The sequence below is a fragment of the Indicator indicator genome, chromosome 11 (assembly GCF_027791375.1).
Source record: "Indicator indicator isolate 239-I01 chromosome 11, UM_Iind_1.1, whole genome shotgun sequence".
NCBI classification, from domain to species: Eukaryota; Metazoa; Chordata; class Aves; order Piciformes; family Indicatoridae; genus Indicator; species Indicator indicator.
The window spans coordinates 20,751,269-20,765,302 of record NC_072020.1 but is presented as its reverse complement, the minus strand read 5'-3'; positions in this window follow the sequence as shown (position 1 = coordinate 20,765,302).

The following is a 14,034-nucleotide window of genomic DNA, read 5'->3' as shown; positions in this document are numbered from 1 at the left end:
TGACTGTGCTTTTAGCAGTTTAAATTTCATTATGATACTCATGACTTACTGTAGTCTTCTTTCTTGGGGCAGAACAAAAAGTCAGGACCAATCAGGTCCTTTACATAACTTTGGACCTTTCAAAATTGTTCTTTGCTTAGTTGAATTGTTTCTTTTAACTTTTTCTATTCCAGAACTATATCACATTTTTTCTTCCCTTTGTTGATAGACCTTTCACTACAGTAAACCTTAGGATGTAGTCCTTTTGTCCAATAACACTGAGTATATGTTTATTACCTTTTATTAAATAATCCAAGCAAGGACTCAAGTCTATGCTGAGATGGCAAAAAGAAACAGAAGTTAGGTCACAATAATTATTTCAATATATACTGATTCATAAACCTGGAGAGGGAACAGAGTAAAATCCAGCAATACATTTTTGAATGAATTGCCACAGGAAAGTTATTATTTTCAGCTGCTAATCAACACAGGAAGAAGATAAAATCTGCTTAATATTGTTCCATTTATTTATTTAGTCTTTTATTTTACATCTGCACTAGCAGACTCTCAAAATAAATAGCTATCTGTGTTTGACAGGACATATAAACCTTGTAACTTGTCTCTGCCAGCACTCAAGTTTTGTCCATCACCAATTACATCTGCTGAAAAGGAAGATGCAAGAAGGTGTTACAAGGACAGTTATGGAATAGGTTCACTCTGAAACCCACCAGCTGTAGACTGAGGGGCTCATTCTTGTCATTTGTACAGTTCCTGATTTGGGGAAGACTGAGCTTATGTGAACTTCAGCCATGAGGCAAAGCTTTTGTGTGGTCATCTGCAGTTACAATAAATGCTGGGAAAAAAAAGAATTGGTGGCTCAAGGAATTTTACAAATTTGATCTTCACGTGAACATGTATCAGGAAGCTTTGCAGAGTAAATGCATAAAAATCTCTTCTTTCTTCATGCTGAAAGAAACCTCAGATCAGTTGTAAAAAGAGGAAACCAATTGGCAGAGATGTGCTACAAAGGCCATTTAAGAATCTGTTCACAAAGTCAAAGTAAACTTTGATTTTTAACATGATGGAGCATATTCAGAACATGAATGTCTTGTCTTGGGACATTGCTGTGGCTTGGATATGTTTTAGTAATTTCAGTTGTTGGTTTTCAACATATGAAGGCTTCCCCAATGAAGTTTTAAATGCTTTAGGATTATTGCGTGTTTGTGGCTTGAAAATTGAGTACATATAGCCTCACACAGCCCCACATGGCCTCCTCTGCAGCAAGACTATGCATTTGTTTGATTCACAAATCTCAGGTTGTATTATCTTAAATTTTACTAATTAATAAACCAATCCTTTTTCTTCCCAAAGTTGTTTCCACACTTCTAAGTTTTATATCTTTTTGGCAACTTTAGCAGTTATGAAAAAATGTCAAATATATGTAGGCAAATATGAAAGTGGGATTCCAATGGAGTAAAAATTATCAAGTTTGCTTAAGGGGCTAAATGGGTAATTTTATCATAAAAATTCCCGTTACTGGTGTTCAGTTTTCACGCTCTATTTCAAGCCTCTGGATACTCATATTGAAATTAGGATTCTATGTGAGAGCTAGCAAGGTATACACCATGCATAATAAACACAGACTAGGCTGCAGACAATCTAGCTGTAAGAGAGTAGGTGTTGATATCATTGCTGTTTGGGGACAGGAGGCAAGGAAAGGTCAACGTCAGGAAGGTGCTAATAAATTAATATGTGGGCTTTGATATCGTGCAGACTGGGTGCACTGATCAAAATCCAGCACCTAGTGCAGGGCATATTAAATCTTAACTACAGCAGAAGATTTCTTGACTGGGATCTGGAAAACCTGCCCAACAATGTAGGGTCTTCACACATTTGCTGTGGCTACAAGGGTCTGCTTGCCTAAAAATTTGTAGGGTAGGGTCTAGCTGAGTCAGTATGTCATTAATTGACTCACTTTAACAAGAAAGTTGTGGATGGGGGAAAATACTCTGCTGTAAAGAAAGATATATTTTATTCTTCAAGACTTAATTATGAAATACTTTAATCAAAAAACATTCTTAAGCATATAAAGTCTGAATACAGTAACATAAAGTCAGACTTTGCATAAGCTTCTAAACAGAGATCAATATTATAGCCATTGAGCTATCACTGTAACTGTCATAGAAATTATAATCTGACACATAGAATCAAGTGTCCAAAAATCTTGTCCACATACATAAATTATGATGAGATTTCCAAGGGTGATGTTGGTACTGTGATCAAAAGTATGTGTGCAGATTTTTATATGTTATACTATACATTATACTATATTTCCTGAATATAAAGAACTGGGAAGAACAGAAGTTTTCAATAAATAAACAACAGAGTGTGTTTCCAAACCTGAAAGAAAAGTTGTGCTTGTGCCTTTCCTTGCCTTATCACTCTAACTGGAATGGCCCCAAAAAAAAGAAAATTAGAATAATCTCTAGGAGGCCTGGAATTCTTGACTGCTTGATATGCCTCATGGAAGCATATGATGAAAAGAAACTCTCTATATTTTCTTACAAACTCCTTATATTTTATATCAGTAGAAGAACATTCTGTTATTATTCTGGCACTAATGTGATGAGATGCATGCATGATATAATCCATACTGTCTTCAGGACTGGTCACCGAAGCATTTGGAATGGCATCATTCACCCATGAAATGGTAGTTTAGGCATTGTAGAAAGCCAAGAAGCGACACTGATTGCTTCCAAGTTCTTTTCCTAATAAGCCCTGAAATATGAAGTGGGCAACAGGAAGAGAATACAATCCTCTCCATGTTTTCTGTGTGGAGAATGTGAAATAATCACCTAAGAGATTTGGACAGCTTCTGTGAATAAGATTAGTTAAGTGTATGGCTAGACTAGAATAGACTGGGAATTCACTGGCATTTGCAGAAACTGGGTCAGAAATTGTGTATTGTTAATCTTGCCTCAAGGAAGAAGATTGGCTGACAAGGTCTCAAGCTATTGGTCAAGATTTATCTGATATTTCTACTTAAAAGCAAATCTAATTTTGGTCAATATATTTTTTCAGGTTAAATGATTTTGTTTGTTGATCCTGAACTAAGCAGCTGATGTTGAACTTGGGCTGTCTTTTCAGAAAATACTCAGTTGTCCTTCAGGAATATTTCCTGTGGTCAGAAATGCTTGACCATCTTGAAGGCAAAGATAATTACAAACTTAACTTCTATTCAAGTCTATATAAAGGCAATCTTCATTATTTCCCATAATAGAAGCACTTGGAATCCAGCCCATATATCACACAAGAGACATGCAAAGAAAAGGAGAAACCCCAGTCACTCTAGGGATGCTGTGCAGTTCATTGGATATTCATGTCAAATATAGAGAATATCTCCATTGCATAGCAAATGTCAAGCTCTTAGCTGTCAGGTTAAGTTAGCTGAGAAGTTCCATTTGTCCCTGAGCCTTTTGGCACATGTTAAAATTACTGGTGCTGAGTTAAGGTGAAAGTGTTGTGATGCTGTAAAATTGTGGAATTAAAACTTTTCTTTTACCCCCTAATTCACTAATTTTAGCCACTATTTTTATGTGAAGAAAAAAAAGTTTTCTCATTTTAAAAAGATAAGATCGAACTAAAGAATTTACTGTTCTAGATCCATAATACGTCTCACAAAGTGGACAGTGAACCAGCATCACTGTTTTGACCCAGAGTTAATTTCCAGGAGAAAGGGAAAAGACCTTGCAAAACTGATGTGAAAAGACTTTGTTACATATGTGAAGGATGTGAGACTATGGAAATTTTGCCAAAACGATGCTTAACAGCAAGCAGGGATAACATTCAAAGCAATAGTCATTCATACAAATACTAAGATTAATTATTGGAAGGTATTTTCCTTGTATTAGATTACGAGTAGAACCAGAGAATCAAGTTTGTTGGAAAGAGGTCTGGAAGTCACAGTCCAATTCCCTGCATTTGGACCAGGTCCAAAGACCTCCAAGAGTGAAGTCTCACCTCCTTGTGAGCAACTGTTCCAATATTTAAGAAAAATTTTTATTAACAAAAATTTCCCTACTCTTAACTGTAATTTTCCTTGTTACAACTTGTGTGCTTTTCCTCTTTCCTGTGCACTTATGGGACAGTTTAATTCTGTCTTCTCTATACTCTTTCAATTAAAGACCTCCATAAGATTTTCCTTTAGCTTTCTCTTCTTAAGGCTTCTAAGTGCAGTCTGTATGTAGAAGGTATGAACTCTTTAATGTAGGGAACTGATTGGTGAAATGATTTTTAAATGGTAAATATAGCAAAAAAAAAAGTCATTCCCAATCGCAGAAATTTATCTGTGGTGGAAGGTGGAATCTGTACTGCAGGTCACTTACCACCCATACCCTAAACCTGCATTGTACTGAAGAAACTTCATCTTAGTTAACTGTTTAAACAGAGAATTAACACCATTTCAAATTAAAATTTCCTATTTTCCTATAATTATCTTGTACAATGTCTACAGTTTAATAAATTATAATTTCATCACCCTGTTTGGTGAGCCTCATTTCCCAGTCCTAGTCAGAAATAAAAAAGTGGAAAAGCTGAAAAAATATCTTCCATATGTTAGTAAAATAAGACTCTTAACTCAACTGAACTTCTGAAGTTGCATTGAGTGATCTGATTGATAAAAAAAAGGTTAGATTCCCTGTTTATAACATTAAAATTTCAGCAAGAGCAAGTTCTACTTTAAAGATGTGCTCAGATTTAGATCAGATATTGAGGTAGTGTGTTAGGAAACCTGAATGTTAAGAAAATAGTCTTCATAGACCACAGAGAAAATAAATTAAAAATGGATATTTTTTTCATTAAATTTGTTTTTTCAGCAACTTAATTGCAATAAATATAGGCTGCCTCTTTGCCATTTATGACAGCTGCTATGTACTGAAATATTCTTGAGGTGCATGTTGTTGAAAAAAATCTTTTAACAAAGTACCCTTTTTGCTGCCAGTAACTGTCCCAATCACAGTTTTGCTAAAGCTATGCAAAATACAAAAGGAAAGTTAACTCAAGGACATTTAATAAATTGCTCTAATGATGTGGATAGGAGAAACACAAAAACGTTTAAAATCTTATCTGATTTAATTTTCAGGCCCTCAGTATGTGAGTTTTAATATTTAACACATAAAAAGTACTGAGAGAGAATATTGCACATTGATCTAATGAACACAAGGGAAATAATTTTCATTTGTATAGATAAGATTTGTACTGAAAGGGTCAAGCAGATGTAGTACAAATGTGATTTTAAACAAAATACATAGCAGGGCATTTTACACTCCTGTTTATTGTAGGATTAGTGAGATTCCCAATGGTTCTGTGTACCTCAGTACTTCAGGTTTTGTATTTTCTGTGTTTGTAGGCTTTTGTAGTCAAATCATACCTCAAACAAGCATTTCATGAATATCTGTTATTGCCATTCCTATCATCCAACTTTATTTTATATGAAGAATTATCTAGTTGACAGTTGATAAATATGCTATGATTTTGGGTTATAGACTTTAAATAACCTTTGAATTTTAGTTTCAGGGTTTTGTACATTCTTCAGTGCCCTGTGTGTTTCCTTTACTAAGAAAATGGGGAGAGAGTTATTTGGAATTGCCTCTTTTTCAAACCTCTCCAGCATACACAAGCTTTGTCTGTGCATCAGCCACTGGAATGATCTGCTGCAACTTTGTTAATTCAGAAACAAAAATATTTCCCAGTTACTTAAGGATCTTAGGTAGTCTTTGGGAAGGAGATTGTCTCACCTTGAAACCATCTATGGTCATAAAGTGATTCTAGTTGTCAGTAAATTTGTATCCAGATTGAAGAACAAAATTTTTCTTAGATGATAAGTAATTAATGGTACTAGTAAAACAAGAGTTAGGATGAACCATACAGTGTGCTCTCCTGGTAATGCTGGATTAGCTTCATTGGATTTAGTGAATTAGACTCCAGATTTACTGTGGTGTAACAAAAGGGAACTAAACCCACCATGTTTGTGCGGAGAAACATATAACAAAGCAAAACTGTTTGTAGCTGTGGGAGAAGGACTGCACCAGGAAAAGGTCTCATTTTCCAGCTGTGTGTTTGTAAAGCAGAGAAGTGAAGAGGAGCTATGGTGTCAATGGCAGGGTAACCACTTGCATCCATCAGCTAATTAGATGGTAGCATACACTTGTATTTGGCAGTGATAACTGATGTAGCCTTGAAAAACTCTTATGCATGGTGCTTCAAAAGGGAGTAGAAATTCAAGTCTGGTATGTAATCCAGCAGTTTCTTCACTGAAGGCAATCCAGTGAATGCAGCTAAGCAGTGGTGAAGTGATGATTGGCACCTAGACAAAGATGAAAGGAAGAATCTGCATGTGAGAATGAGAGTTATATTAAAAAAAAAAAAAAGACTCAAAGCCCGAGGATTATGTTTAATCTCTGAAAGGAATCAAAGTGTTTACATGGGACACTTAATACAATGGGATCCTGACTGACCTGTCTGAAAGCAACTGCAATTCAGATCAATAACAGCACACATGAAATAGTTCCTGCAGATTTGGAGTAGTCCTTCAGAGCAACAAAACTAAGTGGGAGGAAAGAAGGCTTGTCATTCATCGTATATGTCACAAGCAATATAAATTGCATAAATAACATCATCTGGCTTCTTGCTGCCAAAGAGGTAAAACATTCAGCACATGAAGCAGCAGCTGTAGCAGCACTGAGGGCTGGTGAAACCATTTTGAGAGTATTAGTAATGGCAGTAGCAGGTGTGGAGATATCCTTGTTTTCCAGAGTGGCTTGATGGATCTACCTGTTCTTACTCCTGCCGAAATAAGAGATGCTGTTGCTCTAACTTGCCACCATCTTTGGCAAACAGGTCAATAATTTTTGTTCAGAGGGACAGAATTTATGTGATCTGAGACTTAGTTTCAAAAGTTATGTTTAAGGACTAAAAGGCTACATTTTATTTGCCTTTTTGTCTGCTCAGCTGTCTGGGTGCTACTGACAGCAGCAGTACATCCTTGCAGTGCTGCATCTTCTTCCTTCATTATCTTGCTTGACCAACAAACATAGAATTGTGATCCCCAGAGAGAAAATCCAGAGAAAACACCGGTGAGAATCATTTTGAGAGAGAAGTGTGAGAAATGGGTCAGCCTTTTATAGACAACTGCATGTCAAACAGATCTTGAATATGTGAACAGTATCTGCAAATGATAACTGATTTTCTGATGAAATGCACAGAAAGAAGTAAAGTTTGCCCTGTTTTATGCAGCACCTTGTTTCCATGCATGTGGCTAAAGTGGCTTTGACTCTGCTTTTCTTGCAAGATGGAGAGTCCAAAAGAAACAAAATAGTGTCAGAGAACACAACTGAGTCCACCAAATCATTGAGGCTGAATTTTCTAAAGAAAGATTAACTACCAGAAAGACTTTAGAAAAAAAATATATATTACCTGAGACAGAGCAAGTGCTTAAGGTCAGAGTGTGATTTCATTTACACCAGCACCAGTCTGCATTACCTCCACTGGTTTCAGGACAGATACTCTGGATTTACAATCCTATAAGCAAGACCACCATTTAGCAGGATGGATACTGTGATGTGATATGCAGATAGAAGCAGTCAGAGACAAGCTCTGCCCCAGGTTATATCTGCAACTCCTTTGAAGTCACTAAGTGCTTGCTTTGTCTCCCTAATGCTTTGCAATATATAGTGTCTCCTGCATAATACTTTTCTTTCCCTGACACAACCTTCTGCAGTTCTCTTCAAAAAAATGGTGATGAACTAGCAGAGCAGTGACCTTTTTCTAATGAGAATTACCAAAACACTGTCTGCCTCACCATATTTTAACCGTTTCTCTTACTGGAAAAAGGAAAATTGTCTGTTTCTCTGCTTCTCTCCTCCTTTTCAGTTCCATAATGGTAACCTGCTGACTTTTCAATCCATTTCCATTGGTTTCATATTTGCATCTTGAGAAGAAACAGCTTGACACTTGCTTTCATAAACCTATGGGAAAAACATGTGCTGTCAGTGTCAGCTGCATAATGCTGAGAGAACTTAATGGAGGCTGCACATATAATTCTACAGAGAGATAGACTCTATGACCAGTGAAATTGCACTGGGATAAGAGGTAGATAGGATTGTTATAAGGGAAATAATAAAACCAAACCAAAAGAAAAACAAAACAACCTGAAACCTCTAGCTGTTCTAGATTCCTTTATCTGTCTTTTTCTGTCTCCTTCTAGTTCTGTGGTTTTGAGTGCAAACCAGAAAAGCATAAACATCTGCATGTGTAACATCTATTTCCTAGCATTTGCCTAAATACCAGGGGCTCTGATTAATCACTTTAGGTAGATGATATGTTCCTGTAGAACTGCATTTTCAGTTTTTGTCCTGGCAGCTTTGCTTTTTCGTAACCCGTTCTGCAGAGGCTGGATAAGTTGACTGCTTGAGATGCTTAGTACATCTTTCCTATGTTCCTCCAGCATTTCTCTCCACCTTCACCTAATAACATAATCAAAGGCTCAGAGATTTGGTCATTAGGACACAGGAGGCTTCAAAAACATTCAGCTTTCAAAATCTGATTTATTAAATAAGCAAATATATCTATCATCTATATTACATTCTTTAAAATAAAATTATCTGAATATTCTTACTGTATACCTGTACTGTCTATGAGGGAGACTGAAAAAGTAAAAGTGTAAATTCTATCCTTCCAGAATCATTCTATAGTTTCTATAGTATCTGCTCTTTTACCTCATCAAAGTTTAAACTTACTTGACTTTTACTCTTCTGACATGAAAGTCCTCAATTTACTTAGAAAAAAAAAAAACCAACAAAAACCAAAGAATTGCCCCTTCCCTAGCTGCTGGGATATGTTTGAGAAGGGAATGGCAAGGAAGGAAGGGGGCTGGGATGGCAGAGGGCAAGGTTGCTCAAGAAGAACGAAGATGAAAATAGTTGAAGGGCCAAAGAGCATACAAGGAGATGGGAACAGAAGAAGGCAGGAGTTTGTAATGGCAAAGAAGAAATGAGGCTTGGGCATTTCAGAGGGAAGACTCAAAGCACAGGACTGAGATGTGAAGATCAAAATACATAGACATTAAGTGAGGAAAAGGGAAGAATTCAAAGGCAAAAGGAGGAAGATGTGGAACGATGAAATAATTGAAGCAGGGGAAAAGAGGCTGAAGAAGATGGTCTGCAGTGCACACTGTGAAAGTATCTCCATTCCTTCTTTTCCCAGGTGGCCACTGGGGAGAGTTTTTAATGCCTTCATTTTTTAATATATATTTTTTTAAACACCCACTCTCCCCCACTATATTTTTACTTTTCTTTTGTTTTTCTTTACCTGTAGAGTTGACATATGCCATTAGATATAGACCCATGAATAACTCATTGCACTCTTAAGTCAGTATCTGTATCTCTTGTGTAACATTCGAGTCTTTCTTGGTGATCTTATCCATAAGAGCAGAGATTCATAATACAGATTTAGTCCTACTCCAATCCATCTTCTATGTTAGATCTCATTTTAGGAGTTGCCTTAGTAAGGAAGTCTGTTTGTAGCAAAATGACCATCTTTGGTTCTTTCCAGGTTTGTTTTCTTGAAACAGATTTAATTCTTTACATAAACACTATCCATGCTTGTTATAGAATATGTGTATAAACCTGGATAATGTGCTTACAATACAAAACAAGTATACAGAAATGTCCACAAATGTCCAGAAATATCTTCACAAAGGTGAAGACCCTTGGTAGGTCATTTTCAAAGTAAGAATAGAGAGGTGGAAATTGTACAATCAAAGCATATTTTAGAAAAATATTCTCAGGATAATATTGGACTAATTTCTGCCTTCTGCTAAAAGCAATGCAACCACATTTCCTGCAGAAAGGCTAATTTTAGGAGGACAGAAATGATAATAAATGAAGTATTAGTTTAATTATTTATGTAATTTATTGTGCCATTGAAAGGACCTACTGGAAATCAGGCAAATGTGTCTGAAGAAAATGTTTGGTTCTTCTGGTTTTATATTTGCACATTTCTTAGATTTTCAGTAGATTCATAGATTCATAGAATACCAGGTTAGAAGGGACCTCAAGGATCATATGGTCCAACCTTTCAGAGTAAGAATACGGTTTAAATGTAGATACATTACTACAGAGTGAGTGAGTAAGGTTAAGCAAGGTTATACACCTGCAATGAAAGTGATACACATTCAGAGGAGGACATGAATAAGAATTCAGCTTTACACATGAACTGAACTGGTTCTATTCCTTTCATAGTCAAGACCATGAACCTCCAAATACTAAAGCTTTTTACCTTTGTCCCGCCATTATTTCTTCCTCTTCTGCTTCTCTATCACATAATTGTGACCCCATGGGTTTTTTTCAGACACTCATTTACAATACAGAGCTTTTGTTGATGGGTTTTATCCTTGAAAGGAAAGTCTGCTTTGACACTGCCACCCTACATGTACACTATTAAAAACCTGTGTCTCTTTATGTCTCTGCAACCCTCTGCTATTCTAGCAAACAGAACCTATAAATTCAAGAAAATTTTTCCCAATTAATATTTCATGCAAGTAAATCCTTTTGGTAGATCTTTACTGCAGTTGGTTTGATGGAGTTGACAGTTATTTAAATAACCTGTATAATCTCCTAATCTGTGATAATGAATGAATGAATACATAAGGAGGAATTGTTGTATACAATTCAATTAGAGAGGTAGAGCAGGTTTCTCTGCTTCATTTTTAATCTGCTTGTGTTAGCATCTCCTCAGCTTCCTTTGTGCCATCTCTATTATTCAGAACAAACAAGAAGCATGAATTGAAGATTACTGAGCTTGATCTTTCCTATTGCACTGTGGTGTAGATTGTTTATTCAAGAGCTGTTTGTCTGATATTAATTGCTTGTGTTTCAACATGAATTTTGTAGTAGATTGCAGGTTTCTTGTCTTGTGCCACAGTTCTAAAATTAAATCAACTTATCCCTTCAGGGTTACTAGAGTAGGCAAGATTCCCAGCTACTCTGAACTTCTGAGCTGACAGAAGCACTGTAAACTAGTAAAACTACTAAAGAATTTGATATCTTTAAGCAATCGTTCTACACCACCAACCGAAAATGAAATAAAATAGATTAGAAGCTTGAAAAAGAAGTGCTGACCTTTTAGTAGGTAAAACACCAATGCAGTTCTGCCTATTACACAGCTCTGTAGTGATGCATTTCAAAAAATGCTTTTGGAAATGCCAGGTATTCAATCATTACTGCTTAAAGATTTGTCAGAAGAGTCAATAGAATTGGTAGAAATATGAACAGAGAAATTAACTTGCTTAATAAGTGTATCTAATTCTTTTTTCTTCTTTGAATATTAATTTTTGTAGCTCTCCACCTCTTTTTCAGGGTATGCCTTCTTTACACATTTCCTTTGTTGTAGACAGTATTTTATCAAAGGAAACATCTCCCTGCCACGCGAGGTATGACATTTGACTTTCCCTTTTGATCTCACCATAGACGTCTCTTCACACAGGTTTCCCACAATACTGCAAAAATGAGATGAAGGGGTTTGGTTTTCATCCAATTCTGTTTTATAACTTTCTCAACTAGCATATAAACATGGATACTGAACCATCTTTTCAGCATACCCTGTCAGCTCCTAGCTATTCCTGATTCAGAAACTTATATATTTGTAGACACTATGGTTGGTTTAACCTGACTTTATACATTCTCCTCATTTTCACTCTCTTCCAAAAATAACTAAGATTGCAAAGGTAGCAATTTTACAATGTTAAGTAGCATATTCTATTATCTTATTTTTCTGAGCTGTTTGGGTTTTTGTTTGTTTGGTTGGTTAGTTTTGTTGTTTTGGTATTTGTTTTGTTTTTGCAACTTCACTGCCGTTCCAGAAAATTTTAAATGTGTTTGCAGGTTTGTATGTTAGTTTCTGAGCAAAATTATAGGAGCATAAAGAACTGACTGTATTAAAATTATTATGATCAGAGCTTTGGGCTCTAGGGACGCCTTAATAATGGAGAAGTTACAAGGGGATGTAAATTGGCCAGGAGTATCATACAAATAGCAGGAACTGTAATGAATAAATGTACTTAGTAAAGCCTACTCATTTATCTTTCAAACCTCTAGAGTACTGTGTTTTAAGATAACTTCCATTATAAGGTTCATAACAAATGTTCTATTACCCCATAATATTTTTTCCTGGTTTGGAAACATGACAACAAACCCCATATTTTGTGAGGCTGTGTGTCTAAAATTCTAAACTGGATGGGGAAAGGAAGAAAACTAGAACTGGTCTGTATTTTCTTGAACTGTTTTATTCAGAATGATATTAGGCTTTCAGCAAAAAACAAATCAAACAAGATAACCCCAAAAGAGCCTTCCTCAGCAATCTCATCCTGAAAAGTGACAGTGTCTGAAATCTGGAAATCTTTCGATTTTGGCTAAAATTCATTAAGCTCTTTCAAAGGTTCTTTTTAAAGCGCTCTTCATTTGGAGCTATTTCACCTTGCAAAAGCAGAAATTTAGTGGATTACAAAATGTCTCTGGAGTCTGGTGAACTATGATATTCTCCCAGAATTAGAAATTCAAACAACAGAAATGTTTCTTTGTGATGGCAGGTGTATGATATTTACAGCTAATCCCTTTTTTAACCACACGTTTAAACTGAAGAAATTTCAGGGGAAAAGGAATAGAATTCCAAACTGAATCATTCATGGGATAGAAAATGTGTTTCTGTCTATTTAAAATGCAGTTTAAACCCATTTTTTTTACTTTTTTTTTCTTTTCAAATACAAGAGAAAGGGGATCAGTTACCTCCATAAATAATTATTCTTACTGATTTTAGCTATGCCTTTCACTACATCAATTTTATGAAGCAGTGAAATTGACTTTTATGCTGTAATATTGTTAGCTTGGTATAAACACTTCTCTTTGATACCTGTGTATCTTGCTCCTAATAAGCTAGAGCAGAAGCCTTAAATTCACAGGACTTTGCCTTAAGGTTTAAGACTTCATAATGACACACATTGCAGTCCTGACGTTTTTGATCTCTTCTCATCATAACAACATCAATACTGATCAAGAAAATAGGAGCCTATAAATGTATGTACACCAATTTTTAATGTAGTCTCAGGTTCCAGTAGTTTTCTAAATACTCCTGAAATGCATTTCAAAGATCAGATGAGAGTGTAGTTAGGAAATCTGATAGGTTTTCTATCTTCCATTACCAGTACCGTAAAAACATACTTATGTGTACTCTGAATGACTGAAAGTGAAATGATGTATTATGGAAAAATACTTTTCTTGCTGAAATGTGTCATTTTTTACATTAAAGAACAGATTACAGGGTTGGGGTTTTTTTGTAATTTGTTATATGGACCTTTCATCACAGTATTATTATTATTATTATTATGCAATTTCATTTTGTCCTGTTTGCCCAAAGTTTTGAAGTAGTCCATTCTATCCACTACTAAAATATAAAATTTCTGACATTCTATCCAGTAAGAATACATCTTTACAAGTAAGGACTTGGTGGCTGCTAATATTTTTTCAGGTTTCTTTCAACTCTCTGTTTTGAGAGAGGATAGTCCAGTTTATGAGATCTATCTGTGCTCTCTGTGGAGCTCTGAAGGAGAGTTTTTATGCTAATCTGTTTTGTATAAATCTGTTTAGAATAATTATACATTTACCTATCATAAATCAATGTATGGAAGCCAGAATAAGAGGAACTAAACCAATGTATGTAAATTGGAAAAACAGGAACTAAATGAATGTATGGAAACCAGGAAGTTTGAGGGACAGAATGACCACATATGATGTGCTTCTAATTTGTGAATTGAAAGAAGGGAAGATATGAATCTTTGACTTTGTATTGAGAAGCTTGAGGACTGTTTACCATACAGCTGACATACAAAAAATGCTTATCTAAGACAATATATAGATAATGGGAAAACAGTCAAAAAAATACCAGTAATTTTCCTTGCTTGGTGAGATGTAGGCTTGTTGCTCAAGAAGGCATATGCAAAAAAGT